This window comes from Ursus americanus, chromosome 5 (genome assembly GCF_024610735.1).
Source record: "Ursus americanus isolate L20-20 chromosome 5, mUrsAme1.1.p, whole genome shotgun sequence".
Lineage (NCBI taxonomy): Eukaryota > Metazoa > Chordata > Mammalia > Carnivora > Ursidae > Ursus > Ursus americanus.
In genome coordinates this window covers 9,899,833-9,916,585 of record NC_142131.1, presented here as the reverse complement: position 1 = coordinate 9,916,585, position 16,753 = coordinate 9,899,833, and the positions used below count along the sequence as shown (strand labels likewise).

Sequence of the window (16,753 nt, the reverse complement as noted above, 5' to 3'; positions counted from 1 at the left end):
GTAGCCTATTTTAGAATCCTACTTTAACATGTTATTTCCAGGACATGTACTGAGATTAGTAAAGAATAAAAATCTTTCCTAATTTTTCTACTTTTAAAATAATAGCATATAATGAGAACTCTGAAATTTTGCAGTATCCTAAAGTGACTTATTAATTAATAAAGACTATGGTGTATATTCAGCACATCTTTAGTGTTCATCTTTCCCCCTTGAAAATTAATACTTCATTTGTGTAACTGTATTAAGCAAAACACTCCTAGTCACATAGCAGGAAACACAAATCTTATCAAGTTGGGAATGTTGAATTAAACATGTTTCTTTATTGTAAGAATTCCCGTGACCTTAATAGGCAAAGATTCATGATGAAATTATAAGGGGGAACAGCGTAGTGAAATATTTTCTAATGTCATTTGACTATGGATAATTTTTTAAAATAATATAGCAATTACTATATCATTGAAATAGGATTCCATATAATTCCATTTCCAAATCACTTCCCTAAGCTATAACTAGCATTTATCAATTAATTTTTGTCCCTTGCTTACTTCTCCATCTACTATAGACCAAATTTAGTAAATTTTCCATGTTATACTTCCCCTTTATTTCATTGCCCTTCATCTGAACTATTGCCATTTGGCTTCTCACAGTATATTCCTCCATTCTCACTCTAATCTAGTCTGTTCTTCACTCTGCAATGATTGTGCACTTTCCTTAGCACGGATTGCTCATGTACCTCTGCAGCTACTTCCTGTCCTTGTGGAACTAGTTTATATGTCATATCCATGAAGTTTTCTGCAATACTCCTACTCAGAATAATTTATTATTCTAATTTCTCCATGAGTCCATTACTAAAAGGATCACATATGTCTAATTTTGCAGTGTGTATATCCATTTTGACTAAAAATTTTTGAAGTTATTATTTTTTTTTCTTAAAGACAAGAAGTAGACATTAGTATAGCTCACCAAGTATTTCCAGTTTTCCTTATGGCTCCATGGTGGGGTAGCTCTTCACTCATCCTTAGGTTATTACTTCTTGAGGTGATGGAGTTGTTTGTTACCAGAGTGTAACCAAGCTTTTTCTTTGGCTACACAAAACAAAGAACAGACTGTCTTGTATGTAAAAGATGCAAAAAAAGAAAAAGTATTAGAGAAGGGATCCTAAAATTATCAACGTTTATTTAAGTAATGAGGTCGAGTCATCTAAGTTTTTGTTGCTTACCAGATTTTAGGAAATGCTACCAGAATAAACATACCAAATGAATTATTTTAGTAAAAAAAAAACCTGAAAATATAAAAGTTCTGTTATGAATTTCTATTCGAAGTTGCCTCAGCCATTGCCTGTAACTTACTGACCTGTATTCAGTGACTGTCCATGATACAATTATTTCAAACTTAAAAGGGTAAGTGTATAATTTTCCATAATTGTTTCTATGCTATTTGATAGTATTTCTGTTATGATACATAAGAAAATCAATAAGCTTCCAAAGAAATAAATCTGAATTTTAAGGCAGTTAGCAAACTCTTTTTTATTAGATTTCTAAAATTTAAGATAAGCTGATCATAGCTAACCTTCTGAAAGGCATATTATCATGGAAATGTCTATAAATAGTGAAACTTGAATTAAAATAACCAATCAGGCTCCTTTCCTATCAAAACCTTTTTTCTTCTCTGTGATAGAACAATATAATGAGGGTCCTATGCTTTGCGAATTCTGAGGGCTTTTTTTAAAGATTATATTTATTTGACGGGGGGGGTAGGGGCAGAGGCAGAGGGAGAGAGAGAATCTCAAGCAGACTCCATGCTGAGTGAGGAGCATGACTCAGGGCTTGATCTCAGGACCCTGAGATCATGACCTGACCCAAAATCAAGAGTTGGATGCTTAACCCTGAGCCAACCAGGTACCCCATGAACTCTGAGGGATTTTTGTGAGCTCTTATTATCAGCAAACAAAAATATATGTGTTTGTGACATTGTGGCATTTTGAGGGTATTAAGGACCAATATGGTTGTATCTTTAATAGTTTTCCCACTCTATCATACCACATATGGTTAGACATTAATTAGTATAAGCCTTTTATAAATGGAATTTGTGACCTACTTGTAGGTTATCAAATCTACTTATAGTGTTATAGTTAGCATTTAAATAAATAAAATTAAATAAAATGTGCGAGTTCTGCTGTTTGAAAAATTGGTTTTGTGTATGTACCTATATTCTTGCCGGCTCACAGTGTAACTATCTGTTTTTGCTTGATGAGGTTGGTCATCAGATGAATTTAAACTCACTTATCTGAGCTAGCCAGTGTTAAGTAATCCTATCCTGTTGCTAGAGATTCATTTAGATAGGGAAAGACTTAAATCAGTCTGTCCTTAGAAATCCCCTGGTTATATAAATCAGTACTATAGAAAATTTGCAAAGGGTCTTTCCTTTTCTCTTTCGAGAAAAGTTCTGGAAGTTATTTTTCTCTTCTCTTTTGGAAATTGAGTGTGAATATGTATGGCCTAGAATAACTGTAGTTTTTTAGATGTCAGCCTGAAGATAAAAGTCACACCAAGTGTTTCAGAGCAACACAGGTAGAGCCTTGATGTAACCAGCCAGACTGTGTATCTTCTCCTCAACCTCCCCAGTTACATGAACCTAGAAGTCTCTGATTTTTAAGCTAGGGTTACCAAGAATGACAACAGTCAAAATATTCAATGTAAAATGTATCATAGGTCATACAGATTCACTGTAATAGGAAACTTTATAGTCTCTGCCATAGCCATGAAGTAATAAGTGCAATTGCATGTAAAGAATAGCTAAATAATGATCTAAGAAATAACAGAGTGTGTTACAATTTTCAAGTAGAAATGAAGATGAGGCAGCTACCGGCATTGTTTCAGAGGCCCAAAGACATCAGATCTAAAGTCTCAGCAATGCACTTGGTCATTTCCTTATGGATGTAGGGTGGCTGCTTTATCATCAGACATCTTGTTTGACTTTTGTGCAGAAAGAGGAGGAAATGTTCCAAAAATGAAGAGAGAATGGAAAATGTAGATTTTCTTTTTATGCTGGGCAAATTAGTGTTAGAACAAAGTTAGGGTTCTCATTAGGAAATAAGAAGAGAATGTATTTTGGAAAGGAGCAAACAGTCTCTGCCACATCTACTACAACATGGACAGAACAAGAAATTTCAGTGTGCACTGAGAAGCTAAATCTTTCATGTACACCAGTGAGGTAGGATGGTAAAGGGTTACCCATTTTTCCAAAGTTAAATAAAATTCTAAGTATTCTAGAAATCCAGGGAAAGGAGAAATATTTTTCCAGATGTCTCGAGGAAGAAAATAGAATAGTCATTAGGTCATATAATATCAAGTTCCTCTCTGTGTAAGACAAGGGAAAACTAATTCTCCAGGGTAGTCATTTTACCAAATGCATAAATCTGCTATATGACAGCCACAGTTCAAAACACTAGGATTCTAGCAATATCAAGAAGTAATGATCCACAGACCAAATTAAAATTGCTCATTATGCTGAGGAAATACAACTCTCAATGGTATAACAGAATGTTTCTCTTCAAATAGCCACATTATCCATCTTTAAAAAGACAATAATGAAAGAAAACTTCTCCCATGAGAGTTACCATTTGAAGAAAACTTCATGTCTTAAGATGGCACACTGGAAACATTTTATGTTGTGAAAACAATTAAGTTCATACATATTCATATGTTTTTAACTGTATATCTATACCTATAATACATATCTACATCTATAGATATATAGATATAGATTACTTATATATTATATAGTCACATATAATAGATATATAATCTTCTAGAGATATAGATTACTTATAGTGATAGATTAGAGTTATATATTTATAATATGAATAGAAATAATATATATTTATAGTATTTTATATTATATATAAAAATAGTTCAGGAGATTTTAAAACAAGGATTTGGGATCAGATAATTCTGGATCAAACATTTCCACAGAAGTGAATTGTCCACTCAATCAAACAAAAATATGATCTTTATCTTCATACAGTTTTGCTCTGCTGTTTGAGATGATCATTTTTAAAGCAAAACATGGTTTGCTCTTTGAACAGACAAAAACTACTGAAAATGTTTTGCTGATGAAATCAGAAGCACTGCTCAGAAATAAGCATTTAAATTGTTAATTTTTCAATGTATAAAGGGAAGGCAGGGAGGATGAGGGTAAGTACAGGGAGAAATAGACCAGTCTCCAATTTATTTTGAAATTTAAGTATTTCTCTCTCAATAATTGTAGGACAAATGAAGTGAAAATCAATAGGATATAAAATACCTGAGCAACCCAAATAACCAGCTTTAATAAATTGACTTTTATAGAACAAGCTGCCAAACAACAGCAGAATACATTCTTTTCAAGTACACATGGAATATTTACCAAGATAGACCATAAAACAAGTGTCAACTAATTTAAAACGATTTAAATCATACAAACGTATTGTCTGACCACAACTGAATTAAATTAGAAGTCAGTAAATATAAGATATGTGTAAAATTCACAAATATTTGGAAATGAAACACAGTTCTAAGTAGCGGAAAGGTCAAAAGAGAAACAAAATGAAATTGCAAAGTATTTCAAGAGAATGAAAACAAAAAGAAAATCCTAATTTGCAAGAGCCCACTGAAGCAGTACTAAAGAAATGTATAGCAATAGTGCCTTTATTAGGACAGAAAAAACTTTTGAAATCAATCATCTCAGCTTCCACCCTAGGAAATTAGCAGAGTCAATTAAATCCAAAGTAAGCAGATAAAAAAGGCATATTAAATATTAAAATGATAAACAATCTAATAGATAATGTAAAATCAATAAAGAAGACCAATGTGACCAAAAAGCAGTTTTGGGGATCATAAAATTGATAAACCTATAGATTATCAGATTAAGGGGAAAAAGATGAGAAAAGACAGAAATTACCAACGCCAAAAATGAGAGAGGTGACATTACTAGAGATTCTGCAGACTTTACAGGATAAACAGTGAATATAATTAACGAATTCATGACAGTAACTTGACTGTAGGTGAAATGAACACATTCCTTGACACAATTTACATGGAAGATTAAAAAGGTAAACAAGAGAACAAAACCCCAGGCCTCAATGACTTTGCTAATGAATTCTATGAAATACTTTAGAAAAAACTGATATGAATACTACACCACTCTTCCAGACAATTGATGAAGAGAGAATACATCCCAGTCAGACAAAGACATTGCAAGAAGAGAAAGCTGCAGAATGTAGATACAAAAATCTTGAAAATTTTATTAGATTGAGAGGTGCCTGGGTGGCTCAGTCCATTAAGCATACAACTCTTGATCTCAGGTCAGGTCTCGATCTCAGGGTCATGAGTTCAAGCCCTGTGTTGGGCTCCACACTGGGTTCCACGCTGGGTATGGAGCCTAAAAAAAAAAAAAAAAAAAATTAAATTGAACCCAACAGCTTATCACCAGGGTTTATCTCAGGAATTCAAGGCTGGCTTAAAATATAAAACTCAACTAATATAACCTACTATATTAACACTAAAAAGGAAAAAAGAAAACATATAAACGTAGCAGTAGATGTACAAAAAATCATTTGACAAAATGAACGGTGAAATAGAAGAAAATTTCTCAATTTTATAATGGACATCTATGAAAAACCTTGTATTAACAGTATGATGGATGGGGAAACACTGAGTGCTTTCATCCTAATATCCTCACTTCTATGCAATATTATCTTGAGATTTTAGGCGGTGTGAAATAACCCAAAAGAGGCAATGAAAGTTATCCAGATTAGAGAAAAAGTAATAAAACTTTACTCCTAGAAGACATGATCATCTATGTAGAAAATTTCGTAAAACTTGCAAAAGAAAACCTACCTGAAGTAGTAAGTCAGTTTAATAAGTGTGCCTTGTACCAGATCAGTAGACAAAAATATGAATTGTATTTCTATGTACTAGCAATATAATCAAAAATTGAAATAAAAATACACCACATAGGGGCGACTGGGTGGCACAGCGGTTAAGCGTCTGCCTTCGGCTCAGGGCGTGATCCCGGCGTTATGGGATCGAGCCCCACATCAGGCTCCTCCGCTGTGAGCCTGCTTCTTCCTCTCCCACTCCCCCTGCTTGTGTTCCCTCTCTCGCTGGCTGTCTCTATCTCTGTCAAATAAATAAATAAATAAAATCTTTAAAAAAAAAATTAAAAAAAAAATACACCACATATCATAGCATCACAAAGTATGAAGTCCTTAAGAATAAATTTGGTGAAATATATGGAAGACTGATACAGTGAACACTCAAATCATTTTTGAGAAAAAATAAAGACCATCTAAATTAATGGAGTGGTACACTCAGGTCACATGTCAGATCATTTGATATTAAGCTGTAAACTTTCTCCATACTGATCTATAGATTCTATCTAATCAAATAAAAATCCCAGAAGGGATTTTGGGGTTTTTTTGTCTTGTTTTTTGTAAAAATTGTCAAACTGATTCTAAATTCCATATGGAAATACAGAGAGTCTAGTATACTCAAAACGATTTTGAAAAAAAGGTGAAGATGAAAGACTAATGACTTTACAAAGCTGTACTTTTGAAACGGTGTTGTATTGGTCTAATGGAACAGAATAGATAGTCTAGAAATACACCCAAACGGAAAAGGATAACTGATTTTTTTTTTGAGAGAGAGAGAGAGAGAGAGATACAGTGTGAGTAGGCTTGGGGAGAGGCCCACAGAGGGAGAGGGAGAAAGAGAATCTTAAGCAGGCTCCACACCCAGTGCAGAGCCAGATGGCGGGGCTCAATTTCATGACTCTGAGATCATGGCCTGAGCCAAGATGAAGAGTCTGACACCTAACTAACTGACTGAGTCACCCAGGTACCCCAAGGATAACTGATTTTTAATGACTGTGCAAAGGAATTTAGTGGTGCAAGGAATTCAGTGGAGTAAGAATAGCCTTTTGAACAAATGGTGATTTCAAAAGAGGGTATCTGCATGCAGAGAAAAGTGAAATTGTACCTGTATCTAAAGAACGATTAACTGAATATAGACTATAGGCCTAAATGTACAACCTAAAATGCATACGATCAGGAAAAGTATAGAAAAACTATTTATATCTCTGGATTTTAGATCTGACACCAAAATCATTTTTCATAAAGAAAAAATATTAGTAAGTTGGACTGCATCAAAAAATTTAAAATACCTGCTCTTCGAAAGGCATTCCCAAGAGAATGAAGAGAAGCCACAAACTGGGAAAACTATTTGCAAACCATAAATAACTTGTATCCAGAATATATAAAGAGCTCCTAAATCTGAATGATAAGAAAAAAACTCAATATAAAGTAATCCAAAGTTTAGATCAAGCACTTCATAAAAAAAGACTAAGGATGGCAAATTAAGCACATGAAAAGCTGTACAATATCATTATGTACTTACAAAAACTCCTATAGGAAGGTTCTTTGCAACTTTATTTGCATTAACCAAAAACTGGAAACAACAGAATTATGTATCAACAGGTGAATGGATAAACAAATTATGGCATAATTAGTATAATAAAATACTTCTAGCAATATAAAGGAACAGACAGCTACATGCAAAAACATAAATGAACCTCGACATAATTATGCTGAGTGAAAGAAGTCAGACAAAAGAAGAACATCTGTATGGTACCATTTACATAAAATTCTAGAAAATGCAAATGTAATCTGTAGTGGTTGCCTAGGAACAGGTAAGGGATAGGAGGAAAAGTAAGGAGGAATTAGAAAGTACATGAGGAGACTTTTAAGGGTGATAGATTTAGGGGTGTTCATTATTTTATTGTGGTGCAATTTTCCACTGATGTATACTTATTGCAAAATTTATCATATTTGTACACTTTAAATATCTGTAGTTTTTTGTGTCTATTTTACCTCTTTAATTAAAGAAATTAAAAATAAAAGACTAGAAAAGGCATATGCCAGTATAACAACAAAAGTGAACTTTAAAAAAGGCAATGACAGAGAAAATAATAATGAATCCTAGCTACAATTCACTGTTACATGCATTGTCTCATTTAATCCTTCAAAACAACACTATGAATTACAAACATTACACATTTGTGCTTTTCGTGTTAATGGTAATGATGATAATGTAAACGTTAGTAAGTTGTTAAAAATCCTTCTGATAGAATCTGCACTTCATGCAAAAAGGACGATGCTCTATTTCCTCCTGTACTTCTCTTGCATAGAAACTGTGCCTACCACACTGAGGAGGCTCATTAATCATGTGTTCAAACAATTTATTGGATAAAAAAATGAAAGTCTCATACTATCATAACTTACTTGCTGTGTTTTTAATTTTCAAAGATTGGCTCAATCCTTATAGATGAAAAGATATGTGGTAGTAGTAAGCTACGGCAAAGTTTATTGGAATACAAGTCAGGACTCCTGAATCTTTTTTCTAGGCAAAATGATTTCTGACAAAATGAATATCACATGCGTCTTCCAAGAAGCTATTTCTTTTTTGGTAAAATTGAGCAGTTAGAAATGACTGCTGGCACTGAAATTTAATTTTTGCAGCGAAATATTTTTCCCTTTATCTTTACTTCCTAGAAACACTTCTATTTTTAGGGTAACAAGCAATGTGACTTGAAGACATAAAATAAATGAACTCCAGTGTCTTTTCAGCTACAAAATTCTTACTCTTTAAAATTTAAAATAAAAAAGACCTTTCCTATTTTTTTTTCCAGTGTTACCCATTTTCCTATGCCTTGAATTTCCTCTCCATGCTCATACCAAGACGACCATCATACCCAGACTCATTAAGGTCCATCTCAGTCTCCATCTCTTCAAGTTTCCCATTCCTCCAGTCAATTTAACCTGTCTTCCTTGTACTTCCCTGGTCCATTGCTTGTATCATGTTAATAGAGTTTGCCGCATTTGGTCCCAAGTGGTTATGGAAGTGTTTGTCTTCTTCACCAGAATGTACATTCTGGAGATCAGTGCCTTATTTGTCTCTGAATTCTGAATTCTTTACTCATAACCAGTTGTCAAAGTTTGGGACTTTACCATTGATTTCACATTCTTTTTTGGAAATGGTGGCAATAAATTAGATGTCTTTTTAATTTAGCTTTTTAAACTTAATTCCCTGGCCCTGGTCAATAAGTGAATCCATTATCAGGGAGAGGGGCAGCAACAGTTTTGCTGCAGATGGCACAGCAGGTGTTTTTCTACATCAAGCCCTGAATTCCCCAAGGGGGGGGGGACTTATTCCTTAAGAAACGTGTATTAAAGATGAAAGTCTGTCTTCATAAAGACTTTTTTTTTATGTACTTAATTTCTGATCAACAGATAGCTTTGCACATTTCAGCATCCTTGAATTGCCTGCAATTTCTCCTTGGAAATCCACACCATAGGAAAGTGTAGCTGTCATAAATCTAGACTTGCACTAAATTTTTCTTTTGACTTAATGTTCCATTTTGCGTTAGACCAGACCCTAGAAGAAACAAGAAACAGGGTTCTGATTCAGCTGCATTACATTGTAGAGCAAGCCAACTGCCAAAATAGGACAATAAATTCAGAGTTATATCATGAAGCAAGCATGACCAACAGGTAGATGTTTGCCTTAAATACTCAGGAGGTTTTATGATGATAAACAACATAATGTGGATAGAAAAGGCTTATAGTCTCTCAAGTACTTCTAGCCCCCATTTATCCTCAGGAAATATAGTGATATTCATGACAAATAATGAAAATGTTCATTAAGTATAATCAAGAACTTGTTGATTCATTTTGTATTTATTACACAAGACTAGATGGTATTTCAACCATTCCTTTAGATTATGTTGAACATTTTAAGATGGAAAGGGAAATGGTAGTGTTTCATGGAGAGCTCACATGCCACATGTAAAACCCTAGTAACTCTTTCTGCCTGCAGAAAGGGCGCCTATCACACATATGCCCTACAGGGAGGTTTCCCTGCACTGTGACTCTGGGGGTGGGGTGGGGTCTAGGTGTGATGAAGATTGGGGTTCACTTGATAGGTGGCATCAACCAGACTTCCTACAAATGTGTCTGGCACAAGGGGTCTGGCACCTGGGCACCCAGATGTTTCTCATTGCAGGACGCCCCTACCATCCTGTAGAATTCCCACAATCCTGGGAGATGGGTTTTCCTCTGGGAAGAGTGGTCATGGCAGCAGTGCCTCCAGTCTGACTCCACTATTCTCTGAGCCTCCCTGGTGCTTAATGCATCCCAGCTCATCCTCTCCCTGCCTTCCATCAGGACCCGCACTTACTTTCCCCGCACACACAGCAAGAGCCACAGAGTGCATCTTGCAGGCTCTAACTGCATCCTATTTACCTTTTTCCCTCCTCTTATCATTCTTGATAAACCTCCATGCACCCAACCACCCTGACCATGTCCCAGCTTCTGCCAGCAAGCATCCCATATAGAAAAACTAAATTGGATTAAATTAAAAGATTTAGAAATTGAATTTGCTGATTATCATCAGTCTTCTTTTGCTGCTCTACTTTAACTATGAATTAAGTACTTTACAAAATGCTTTGCTAAATGTATTAAATTATTTAGATACTATAATAACTATGAAATCATAGAATTTACTGATCTTACCTTCTGCCAAAAGAGGATTTAAGGTATTATTCTGATTTTATAATGAGGATATTTTTGCCTTAAGTGTTTATAACATGCTGAATTGGAATCAAATAATAAATAATTTCTCTGTCTTTGCTGAGAATGTATTAGCAATATATCTTTGCTTATTCATTATTTTCCTGTCATTTATTCTTCATGTAATGAGAGTATTCTGTATGCACAGCATTTTGTTAGACAGTGAGGATACACCAATGAGAAAGATGCAGAGGATCCCTGCCCTCCAGGAACTTAACACAAGCAAAATACTTGTTATGTATAATATAACAATTAAAGGGTGATTGATAAGTTCAACAGTTAGCATATCAAATGTTATTTTGTGCCAAGTGTTATGCCATGCAATTCATAAATATTGAGCAGTATTATTAATAAAAATACAGATTTCAAAGTTATCATTTGTGTATAGGAGAAAAGTATTCCTCAAAGAAAATATAAGAATAGAGGTTTTTTAATAAATACTTTGTATCCCTTTTATCAAAATGCTCATCTGGATGATGCGTTACTAAATTCAAAGTCTCTGTGATTGCTTAAAAACTCATAAAACAAAATTTGTTGTATTTTTACATCACATACATTTAAAATATATTTAATTATTCTCTGTAGCATCATAAATTTTAAAGAAAATATTCATATTTTTCTCGTTTGTTTTTTTTTGGTAAACTAACTTTAGAGAAACCTATTTCTCTTGAATTTTATGGTTTAGTGTAGAGGGAAAAGGAAATAATTTTGACATGTAACATTTTACTATATCATGGTGACCTGTGTCTTCCTTTTTTTAAAAAAAATTAGTAACTGAAATATGTGATACAGTAATGTGAATAATTGAGGAACACAAAACTGATACTCTGAATTTCAGAATACACAACTTTCTTTAGTAAACAAACACATAGAATTAGTGTTACTGGAACACAGACTATCTTCTTAATGAAAGTTTCCTCTAATTTAAAAAGGAATCAAAAGTTACTAATTTAAAAAGGAAGTTATTAACTTTCATCACCTTCTTCGCAATTCTCTTACCTATTTCTCATGCACATTCTTATTGCTTAATGGATATTCTTGCTCATTTTCTTTCTTTCTTTTTTTAATTTAAAATTAACCCTGACTGTTTTGATTCCTTATATGGAAGTATAGTGAGGTTTTTGTCTATGCTGTTAACATTCATTACATATGGTTTCTCTATATGCTTATTTTTTTCTGATTTTGTCCCATATTATAGTCTTTATTCAATAATTAATCACTGAGTGCAAATAATATTTGAGATCTGTTTTGAATAGCCGAAAAATGTCACCAAACAAACTTAACAAACCATGTACTCCCCAAAAAATCACTTTACACAAAAAGGTGAAAACAGTTATATAGAGGGGGAAAACACAGTGAGTTTAAAGTGGAAGATAAATTGCCTAATGATCTTTTTTTTCAGATTTAGAAGACAGTTGTTTCCTAATTTAAACAAAGAAGGATGACTAGGGAAGTGCGATATAGGTAACAAAACACTTGAAACCTTTCTTGTACACTTTTATGTTCACAACCAAGATGAAAGAACTAAACATGCAATTATTTATGTGTATAAAATTGTTTGTAGGAATGAGTCGGTTGGTCAGGCAATCCCATTTGAAGTGATTCGGTAGACAGAGAGCTTGTGCTAGAGAGGCCACATTGGAGAGAAACATATTGAGCATGTCTTCATTGATTATTAGGCTAGCAACTCTGAAAAGAAGAAAAGGCTTGAAGAAAAAGAGGAATACTATTACTGAAATAGAACATGTAATGAAAGTTTCTTGGGGTATTTTCCTAGAAACCAACAAATGATTTACAGATACTTTCTGCTGGAGTCTTTTAACTAAAGGATCATTAATCTCCTTCACACTTTCACATATTGAAAGCCAAGAAAAGATTTCTTGTAAGAACAATGACATTGTTTTGCATTTTAGCTCTCGGGTGTAGACTTTGATATGTTGTTTTTCCTTTCAACTAATTAAGTTTTCTTCTTACACCCCCAAGTTATTTTTGTCAGCATTAGTTTTAGAAAACATTGTAAAGAAAGAGGAATAAGCGTAGTAGAGTTGGAAAGCCCTCCTATCTTTGAGAGAAAGCACAGGCCTGTGATGTCAGGGTGCTTAGCAGACTGTTCAAGAAGAAAAGAATTGCCCTGAATTTTCCATTGTGAAAAGCAGTGTTGCTCTACAGGTTATTGGGCAAATGGTCCACTGTGCTTAGGGTTAGGTGTTCTGAGAGAACTAAACATAAAACACAAGTTAGATGAAGCTTTAAAATGTGACATATTACATTTGTGAGTTTTGTTAAAAGCCATATGATTCTAGTACTAAATTTTTATTATTTCTGAGTTTTGAGAAGGATGAGGTACATACTTTTCCACACACTTTGCCGTTAGTCAATGGCAGAAATGTTCCTCCACCATTGTTGATTATGATTAAATTGGAAAAAGAATCTTGCGTCCTATATATATTTCTTCAAATTAGAAAAAAATGTAAATTTTAATGCCTTTTTCTTGGATAAATCAGATCACTCTAACTTATGATTTGGGGTTTTAGTTCAGTATAACTTTCTAAGACTATTTTGTTTAACATTCTCAAGATGTTTTAGTGATATACTTTTCTCATACTATTTCCATATTCAAATGGAACTTTTTCTGATTTCTAATAAATGAATGGATCACATAATTTTGGATAGCAACAGATAGGAATATGAAAGACTCTATACAATACCAAGTCATCTTTCAGATCTCAGATGTTACTCTTGCCTCTCTGTCATCTTCCCTGATTCACCGTTCCTTCTAGGTTAGGTTCCACAATTTTGCAATCTCTTGTCACTCATTTGTAAAGTTTTTATACAAGAAATATTTTTCTTTTGTCCTGAGTTTTAACTGAGTTATATATACATACAATTTAAAAGGTCAAATAGTTTTATAAATGTCCTTAAGGAAAAGAAAATCCCCCATGCCACAATTACTTTTCTGCAAGCACAGCATCTTTTAATTCTTTTAGCCAATTACTTTGACATTTACCCATATATCTCTGAATAATAGACTTGCTAATTCTAGATTTTTTTTTTACCTTGAGCCGTTATCAATTTACTTTTCACTATTGAAAAGAATGAAGAATATGTCTCTCTCTTCTGTCCCTGACCCATCCCTATACAAATATATTTTCTTTTTTTTTAAGATTTTATTTATTTATGAGAGAAAGTGAGCACACACGGGGGTAGGAGCAGAGGGAAAGGGACAAGGAGACTTAGCACCTGTCTCAGGACCCTGAGATCATGACCTGAACTGAAACCAAGAGTAAGACGCTTAACCAACTGAGCCATGCAGGTGCCGCACAAACACGTGTTCTATACTTCCTCTTCCCATAGCCCTACTATAGTTATAGCAAAATTTAGATTAGAGAGATAGTGTTTACATTTTCTATTAATCAGATAGGCTACTGCTGTAACAAACAAGCCCAAATCTTTGTAGCTTACCACCACAGAGCTTACTTTATATAGTTCATCTCACGGTCAGTTTGGAAGGTAATTGGAATATGGCTTTCAGCGTGATATTTCAGGCTCCTCCCAGCTAGTCATTCTGAAAGTTGCTAGGGGCTTGGAGGAGTCCTCTGATGGATCATTTCTATCCAGCCAGTAAATGTGGGAAGAGAGTAAAGAAAGCACAATAGCTTCACAGCCAATTTAGCTCAAAAGAGATATACTTTAGTGAATACATAGTAATTTCTACATGGTGTGGATTTATTTTCTTTTTGTTGTTGTTGTTGCAGTACTAGGTTAAAAATATACATAGGAAACATTTTGTTGTTGCTCTGAAATTGTTCTTGAATATTTTTATTTCCCTAATGAGTTCACCCTTCTTGGGATCTCACTATTTAGGGGTTAACATGCCTGAATGGATCATCCAGTCCATTGGCTTTACTTTTTATTCTCTACAGTCATGTTTTGCTTTTTTTCTGGAAGTTTACCGCTACTTAAATTCTCTTGAGTTTTTAAGTACTGACATTATGTTATTAATTTTATATAGTTTTTAAAATGTTCTATATATACTTCTTATACTATCCTGTTCTTGCTAAATGTTAAAATATCATCTTTTTCTGTTGATATTCAAAATTTATTTTTACATTTATTTTACCTTCAAATTGTTTGTTTCCTGGAGATTGCTGTTCATTTATTTGCTTCAATCTCCTTCTTACATAACTGACATTTTTCTCTAATTTGAGAGTTCTTATTTGTCTCCTCATATTTAAGAATAATGCATTAAGACTGACCTAAAGCTAAGAGTAGTATAATGAAATTGTTGAGTGGGATCTAACCAAGTAATTTGAATTAAATAGTCTACTTATTACTTGAAAGATTTCCCAGAACACAATTTTCTGTTTTCTTACTGGGATTACAGTGACCTGGAGGAAAGACAGCTAGGTTTCCAGGCATTAAGAATACACTGACTCTTTATTCTGTACATTTTCCATATGGTTTCCTCACCTTCAACCATGCCTGGTTTCCATGTCTTCTGTTTAATTCTCTTCGGGGACTACACCCCCCATCTTATGCTATGGTGAGGACATAATATCATAATCTGCATGGAATGGGGGGAAGAGTGAGACACTTACAGCTTCTTAAAGAAACATCTCCAGTCTTACTAATTTTAGCTTTTCCCATATCCCACAATTGCAAAGACATCTGGCACTATTAATTTTGGAACTTTTGTGGGAATTCTGATAGGTTAAAAAACTGCTTATTGGTTTTCCATACGACAGACATGGGATTAGACTCTGACATTCTAAATCTTCTACTCAGTCATTCCTTTTTAGCTTCAGAAATGTATTCTCTGCTCTGTTCTCTCTGTTTTGTAGAATGTTGCTTATAACACTCTCTTTAGCCATTTTAATTGTTGTTGTTGCTTATATGATGTTTCAGGAAGAATTGACTATACTTGAAGGCATTCCGTCTTTTGTATTTAACCAGCATAAGTGTTTATTTAATGTTTAAATTTCTCTATTAGGCTGTAAATATCATAATGTCAAGAAATTGGCTTGTGTAATTCATTGGTTTATCTACAGTGCCTGAGGAATTCTGGGAGTGTGAGCCCAATAAAATTTCATGGTTAAGTGAGAAAAGACAGAATGAAAATAACTTAAAGAGATAGAGACAATAAAAAATCCTTGTCTTTCTTAAAGAGTTTTCCTCTTGACTCATTTCCGATATAATCTCTTATATAAAATTCATCCTCCATATCTACTTTTTCCTCAGGAATTCTTGCCCTGTCTTCTGAACAAGCCAAACTCAAGTAATCATATGAAAACCAACCTATGGAGGAGCCCATTTGAAAATATATTTGGGGGGTCTGCTTTCTATGAGGTCAGTGAAACCATTTTGAACATAAATGTTATTAAAAGCATATCTTATATTTATCTCAATCTCTCATTCCCTCAGTAACTATACTTTATTTGTCTCAAAATAGCCAAATTCCTGACTTTCAACTTCCTCTTAGTACATCATTCCCCTTCTAGTCCACTCTTAAAACCTCTTATTCCAAATTCAAGGTGATGGAAAGTTATTAGAGAAGATCACAGAGCTTTACAGATTGTACTTCTTAATTTAGCTGAAATGATATTTTGTTGTTATTATACTTCATATTGATTTATTGGATACTTAATGCCAGATACCGTATACCTTCATTACCTTCACTGGATTTATATTTTAGAAGATGTAGACAGATGATTCAGGTTTAAAATGAGATCATTTCAGGTAGAAAAAACTACAACTAAAGAAGGAATATGGCATAGAGAATTATTAGTGGGGCTAGTTTTGTTTGGATTATTATAGAAGGTCTCCATGAAAAGATGAGAGTTTAACAGAGATGTCAAAAGATGACATTTTAAACAAGAAAGATATAAATGAGTCAGCAATGCAACAAGCATGAAAGAGCATGCTAAGCATATGAAGCAACAAATACAAAATTCCTGTGGCTGTGTTATGATGATTTGTGGAGGGAGCTAAAGACCTCCCAGTGAGTTGGAACTTTAGCGTATGATTTCAATATCTTGCCTGGGTACCATGTGTGGAATAGATTGTGACAGAAATTGGAGAATTTTTCAG

General features: G+C 33.8%; 1 long non-coding RNA gene across 1 annotated transcript in view; it reads left to right on the top strand.

Moving 5' to 3' along the window:
* LOC123799315 (uncharacterized) overlaps nucleotides 1–15,991 on the top strand; it is a 373,482-nt gene extending 357,491 nt beyond the window's left edge. The window contains exon 6 of the long non-coding RNA XR_015724363.1: nucleotides 15,905–15,991. This is a non-coding gene — a long non-coding RNA (uncharacterized LOC123799315). The remainder of the gene's footprint in view (nucleotides 1–15,904) is intronic.
* The last annotated feature ends 762 nt before the right edge of the window (nucleotides 15,992–16,753 follow it).